Below are 7684 nucleotides of genomic sequence, written 5' to 3'. Positions count from 1 at the left end.
CCAGGAGAGGGAGTCACGGAGATTCTCCCTGATTACTCTGTTCTCCCTTACCCAGCTGCCTAGGGGTCCTGGAGCTCTCAGGTGTGCCGTTAGTTACCAGGACAAAGTTTTATCCCTCATGGCTAGAAACGCGGTGCTTCTGGATCTCAGAGTTCATCCAATGGGATCCCCTCATTTTACAAAGGAAAAAAACGAGGGCCAAAAGGGGACCAGTATCTTGCTTGAGGTCAGTTCTGAGCAGATTTAGGATTCCCACCCAGATCCTCTGCCTCCGAATCCAAGGGTTTTCTTCAGAGTTCTAGTTCATCAGATATCCTGGTTACTGCATTTAGTCATTCAAAAAGCTTCTCTTAAGCCTGTGCCTATCACAAAGTCCTATGCTCTCAAAAATCTACAATTAATTTGTGGTTTCTTTGTTTTTAAACCCTTACCTTTCATCTTAGAATCAACATTGAGTGATGTTTCCAAGGCAGAAGAGCAGTATGGGCTAGGCGATGGGGGTGAAGTGACTTGCCCAGGGTCACCCAGCTAGGAAGTGTCTGAGGCTAGATTTGAACCCAGGACTTTCCATCTCTAGGTCTGACTCTCAATCCACTGAACCACCCAGCTGCCCCCTAATTTGTGATTTTGGAGTGGGGGGAAGGGGAGGGGAGAGAGACAGATACACAGATATACAGAGACAGAGAGACACACAGAGACACACAGAGAAAGACAGAGACACAAAGAGAGACAGAGAGCAAGTAAAAGTGAGTGTGTGGGGTCTTCCCCAACAGATTGTTAATTCTCCAAAGGTTGGAACTATCTCATTTTTGTCTTTACATCACCAACACAATATTTGGTTTATGGTAAGCACTCAATAAGTATTGGCTGATGGAACTCATTAAATAGGGTTTCTGGCCACTTTCTTGTATACCATCCATAGATTACCAATTTCCAAATAATTTTGTTCCTGATTCTTCCTGACCCCATTTGAGGTTTTCTTGGCAAAGTCACTGAAGTGATTTGCCATTTCCTTCTCTAGGTCATTTTATAGATGAAGAGACTGAGGCAAATAGTGTCAAGTGACTTGCCCAAGGTCTTATAACTCAGTAAGGACCTGAGGCTGCATTTGAACTCCTTTCTCCAGGCCCAATACTCTATCCACTGAACCACCTACCTACCCTCTCTAAAAATTCTCATCTAAAAAAGGTGCTTGAAATTAAGGCAGTAGAGAATATTTGTTTAATCTCGCTTGGTTATTCCAAAGCAATTTGGGATTCTTAATGGGGTCTTAATGTTATCAAAGTAGAGCCACATTTATTCTACTCTGTGGCAAATCAAGACTCCTGGTGACCAGGGAGCAGCTGGCAAAGCAAGGGCCAGTTCCCTGCACGTGGAGTCAGGAAGAGCTTAATCTAAGCCTTGGCTCAGATCCTTTGACTCTGGGGAAGACACGTTCATTTCAGCTTTTTCTTTGTGTCTCTGCGTGTGTATGTCTCTCTCTGTCTCTCTCCCTCTATCTCTGTCTGTCTCCCCTCTCCTGCCCTGTCAGTTTCCTCTTCTAGCCATACTAAGAGCCCCCTCCACAGTGTTATGAGGATCAATGCTATGTTAATCTCCAAACAAGCACTTTAGACATTTTTAAGCACTATGTGAATGCCAGCTCACTACTGCTGCTATTATTATTACAAGAATGCTAGATGTACCACCCTTGCTCCCCGCCTCCATCAATTGAACTCCTTTCTCTTTCTTTGAAGTCCAACTCAGTTTCTTCTTCTGTAAAAGGAGACAGTTGGACTAGAGCGATGATGTCCAACTCAAATAGAAATGGGAGCCACTAAACCACACATAAGGATCTCTGTGGGTACACAGCGACTTCGTTCTAAAATGCGATGTTATCTGCAGTTTATTATATTTGTACGTGTTTAATTAGTCCCTAGTTATATTTTAATGGGGCTCAGGCCACACTCAGGAGCGTTATGAGCCGGACCCATGTGTGATGCCCTCAGACAGATGAGCTCGAAGGTCCCCTCCAGCTCTAAATCACAGCTTCCCTTGCAAGCTTTCATAAAAGTACATTCCTCACAAGAGACAAAATAAACTCTGAGGTCTTAGGGCAGGGACTGTTTTATGTTTATCTTTGTGTTCCCCAGGATCTAGCAGAGCACCCTTTACAGAACAGGTCAACCAGTCAGTCGATAAACATTGAATAACAAAACTGTAATTCTTTGCAGATATGCTTAAAAAAGCCTAAAGATTCAATTAAAAAACTAGTTGAAAGCAAAGTTGCAGGATATAAAATAAATCTGTATAAATAATCGGCATTTCTTTATATTAGCAAAAAAGTCTAGCAATAAGAGATTTAAAAACAGAAATTCCATTTAAATTAACTGTAGATAATATAAAATACGTGGGTGTCTACCTGCTAAGAGAAACACAGGACCTATATGAATACAATTACAAGCCATTTTTCACACTAATAAAGTCGGATCTAAAATAACTGGAAAAATAGTAATTGCTTATGGATTGGCCAAGCCAATATGATAAAAATGACACTCCCACCTAAATTAATCTACTTATTCAGTGCCATGTCAACTGAATTGATCCAAAATTATTTTTAGAGCTAAAAAGATAACAAAATTCATGTGGAATAAAAAAAGATCAGGAATATCAAGGGAATCGGTGAAAAAAAATGTGAAAGATGACTTAGGAGTACCAGATCTCAAAAGGTATTATGAAGCTTTAATCATCACAGTGATCTGGTACTGGCTAAGAAATAGAGCAGTCGACTATAGATTAGTTACACAATATATAGTGACAAATGACCAAAATTATTTTGTTTGATAAACCCAAAGATCCAAGATTTGGGGACAAAACATCACAAAAACTGCTAGGAAAAGTGGAGAAAAGGGAATGGCAGAGATTAGGTATTGTCAACATGTCACACCCTATACCAAGACAAGGTCAAAATGGATGTAAGATTTAGACATAATTCTTATTATATTAAACTGAAAATTTTTTGTAACAACAAAATCAATGCAACCAAGATGAGAAGAAAAGGAGAAAGCTGGGGAAAATTTTTTTTTCAGCAAGTATCTCTCAAAAAGGCCTTATTTCTCAGATATATAGAGAACTGAGTCAAATTTATAATATCAAGTCATTCTGCAATGATAATAGTGAAAGGATATGAATAGGCAGTTTTCAGATGAAGAAATCAAGATTATAGTTACCTGGAAAAAACATTCTAAATCACCGGATTAGAGAAATGCATATTAAAACAATTCTGAGGTATTTACCTCACATCTGTCAGATTGGTTAATATAGCAGAAAAAGATAATAGATGTTGATGAGGATGTGAGGAAATTGGGACATCATTGCTGGTGGAGTTATGAACTGATCCAACTAATCTGGAAAGCAATTTGGAATTATGCCCCAAGGGCTTTAAAACCACAAATACCCTTTGATCCAGCAATACAACTTTTAGGTCTATATCCCAAAGAGATTTTTAAAAAGGGGAAAGACCTTGTTAGTACAAAAATATTTACAGCAACTCTTTTTGTGGTGACAAAAGATTGGAATTTGAGGGAATATCCATTGATTAGAGAATGATTGAACAAGTTGTGATGTAGGACTGAAAGGAATACTATTGTGCTATAAGAAAAGATGAGGATGATTTCAGAAAAACCTGGAAAGACCTACATGAACTGATGCAAAGTGAAGGGATCAGAACCAGGAGAACATTGTACACAATAAGAGCAATATTATATGATAAACATCGAAGACTTAGTTGTTCTTAGCGGAGTCCCTGGCTGCAGCCACAGAGGGAAGTAGACTGGCTATTTGCAGTTGTAGTGGCAGAAGTTCCTGTAGGCTCTGGTTAAAGCATCTGGGGTCATTCACAGACTGGGGTTTGAACAGGAGACTGGGAATATAGCTGACTGGATTATAAAAAGTGAAATAACTAAATAGGATCCAGGAAAAAAAACATACATAAAAAAATCCTGAAACCTAAGGTAACATATCCCAACACACTAGGAACCCTAGGACTCCAAGCAAAAAGCAAAATAATCTATTAGCCTGGGCACAGACAAATTTTATTATTTTTATAATATATTATTATATATAATATAAATTATTATATTATAAATTTTTATTTTTAATAAATAAATTAAAATGAGCAAACAAAGGAGAAAGAACCCAACTATTGATAGTATTATGGGGACAGAGAAGACCTCAGTTCAGACTCAGAAGATTGTGAAGTAAAAACATCTACTTCAAAAACAGCATAGAAATACAATAAATAGCCACAAGTTCAAAAAGAACTTTTAAAAGACCTCAAAAACCAAATGAGAGAAATTGAAGAAAAATTAGGAAAAAAAATAAGAGGAAAAAAATCAAGAAAATTATGAAAGATCACATGGAAATGTTTCCCCAAATGGAAAGAGAACCAGAAACTCACAGAATAATGCATTTAGGACTAGAATTGGACATGGGGAAACTAATGATTTCCTAAGACAAGAAAAGATAAAGCAAAATCAAAAGAATGAAATAATAGAAGATAATATGAAACATCTTATCACAAAAACAACTATCTGGAAAATAGATCAAGGAGAACTAATATAATAATTAGAATTCTGGAAAAATGCAATAAAAAAAGTTTAGACATCATACTCTAAGAAATCATCAAGCAAAACTGCCCAGAAATTTTAGAATTAGAAGCTAAAATAGAAATTGAAGGAATTCATCAATCACCACCTTAAAGGGAACCAAAGATAAAAATGCAAAGGAACATCATTGCTAAGTTCTATAGCTCTCATGTTAAAGAGAAAATACTATAAGCAACAAGAAAGAAAGAAAAAACAAATACTGTGGAGCTATAGTCAGAATGACAAGACTTAGCAACTGAACATTAAAAGAACATAGAACATGGAACACATTTGGTAAAGCAAAAGACCTGGACTTACACAACTAAACAACATCCAGCAAAGATGAGCATAATTATAAAAAGTTTTTAAAAAGGATATTTAATAAACTAAAGGAGTTTCAACTATTCCCAGGGAAAAACCCAGAACTCAGCAGAAATTTTGATCTAGAAGAAACATACAAAGGTAATGAAAGACTAATCATAAGCAACCTAAAAGGTCAAAGAGTTTGATTCTTACATGAGTAATCATTTATGACCCTGAGAATGGCATCATTGCCTGGGTATTTTGAAGAGGTGTATATGGATGGAAGACTTGAAGTCAAAGTGAAAGTAATGGAATGAGCTGGAAAAAAGACAAAAGACAATTCCCATTCTCAAAGGATCTCACAGATTAGTGGGAGAGACAACATGCTAACTATGTACAAACAAGCTATAGAAAGGAAAAATTGGAGAGAGAAGGCACTAGCATTAAGGGGAACCAGAAAAGGCCTCTTGGAGATGGTGTGATTGTAGTTAGGACTTGAAGGAATCCAGGGAAGCAAGGATATAGCAATGAAGAAAAAAGCATTCCAGATATAGGGGATGGCCAGAGAAAATGCCCCAAATCAGAAATAACAGTATCTTTGTGAAGAACAGCAAGATGAGAATCACTGGAGTGCAGAGGATATAGGCATAATTAAGGTGTAAGAAGACTAGAGAGATATGAGTGTGTGTGTGTGTGTGTGTAGAATCATGTTATGAAAGGTTTTGAATTCCAGACTTATGTCTGATCCTCAAGGTTATAGAGAGCCAGTGGAGTTGACAGAAGGCTGAAAGTTGAGAAACCATGAAGGGAAATTTGGGAGGCACTGATAACAAGTTCAGTTTTGAATATTTTTATTTTAATATATCTACAGGAAATTCCATTTGAGATGTTCAAGAGACAGCTGAAGAAGAAATCCTGGAGGTTAGCAGAGAGGTTAGGCAGCAAACTGGAGAATCATCAGCTTAGAAATGATAATTAAATCCATGAGGGCTGACAAGTTCACCAAGTGAAACACTATAGAGGTAGAAGAGAAGAGGGATCAGAGCAGATCCCTGACAAATACTCTTGGAGACTAGGTGGGATTTGGGTGAAAATTCAGCAAAGGACACTGAGAAAGAGAAGTCAGACTAATAAGAGAACCAGGAGAGATGAGTGTCATGAAAATCTAGAGAGAAGAGCATATGGAAGAAAGTGATCAATAATGTGAAAGGCTGCAGAGAGGGCAAAAAGGATGAACACTGAAAAAAAGTCATTAAAAGGTCAGATACAGAAGGTTCAGTGGGTAGAGGATCAGGCCTGGAATCAAGAGGATCTGGGTTCAAATTTAGATACTTCCTAACTGTGTGAACACAGGCAAGTCACTTAATCCCATTGCCTACTGTAATGAGGAAAGAAATGAAGTGGTTTGCAAACAGATAGCAGAGAGGAAAGTTTGCAAAGAAAAGTGGACACAGAGAGAACTCTGGACTTTGGTTTCCTGTCTCTGGGAGAGCCTGAAGCTAATACTTCCTGCTGCTTGCATCTGTGTGAGCCTAGTGGGGTTTTGTTTTCCTTTTCCCTGTGGAGCCAAAGCTACCTATCTTGGTGTCCTGGTGTAGAAATCCTATCTACATTGCCATCTACTTTATCATCTACTCATGTTCCAGTGTCCTAAGAGAGAGAGAGTTCCCAACTGCTGTAAAGATTTCTGCCAGCAAACCAGTAAACTAACTGTGGGAAAAGGCCTGAAGCCATCTTGGGCCCAACTCAATGAGGATTTGAACCCTCTCATAAAGGGTTCAACTTAACTACTCTGACGAACTATAAATATCTAACCAAATGTCAGCTGGGAGGATTATTAGGTCAGGTAGTTAGATAGCTGGGAATTTCTAGACAGAGAGTGTAGTGAACTAGGCAGCTGGAAGAAACGAAGACACCCCATTTGTAGGGGTATTAGAAAGGGGGGCCTTCAGTTGGGGAATGGCTGAACAAATTATGGTATATGTTAGTGATGGAATACTATTGTACTCAAAGAAATAATAAAGTGGAGGAATTCCATGGGAACTGGAAGGACCTCCAGGAACTGATGCAGAGTGAAAGGAGCAGAACCAGAAGAACATTGTACACAGAGACTGATACACTGTGGTACAATCAAATGTAATGGACTTCTCCATTAGTGGCAATGCAGTAATCCTGAACAACTGAGGGATCTACGAGAAAGAACACTATCCACATTCAGAGAAAGAACTGTGGGAGTAGAAACACAGAAGAAAAACAACTGCTTGATCACATGGGTCAAAGGGATATGGCTGGGGATGTAGACTCTAAATGAGCATCCTAGTGCAAACATCAACAACATGGAAATAGATTTTGATCAAGGACACATGTAAAACCCAGTGGAATTACTAGCTATATATGAGCCTAAGCAAATCACTTAACCCTGTTTTCTTCAGTTTCCTCATCTATAAAATAAGCTGAAGAAGGAAATGAAAGACCACTACAATACCTTTGTCAAAAAAATCCCCAATGGGGTCACTTCGAGTTATGTGTGACTTAATAACAAAACCCAGGCTCCCAATCCCTTAAATTCAGAGGTTCTTACCCTTTTTTGTGTCATTGACCCACCCCTTTGGAAATCTAATGAAGAATATGGACACCTTAAGAAAATGATGTGGTTTTAAAATATTGTTAATTGGAGGAAATGCTAAATGCCACTTAGAGGTTAGTGATAATAAAGATTTAACTTTTTCCCATTCAAAAGTTCATGGACCCTTTGA

The sequence above is a fragment of the Monodelphis domestica genome, chromosome 1 (genome assembly GCF_027887165.1).
Source record: "Monodelphis domestica isolate mMonDom1 chromosome 1, mMonDom1.pri, whole genome shotgun sequence".
In the NCBI taxonomy this organism is placed as follows: Eukaryota; Metazoa; Chordata; class Mammalia; order Didelphimorphia; family Didelphidae; genus Monodelphis; species Monodelphis domestica.
This window is presented reverse-complemented; position numbering follows the sequence as displayed.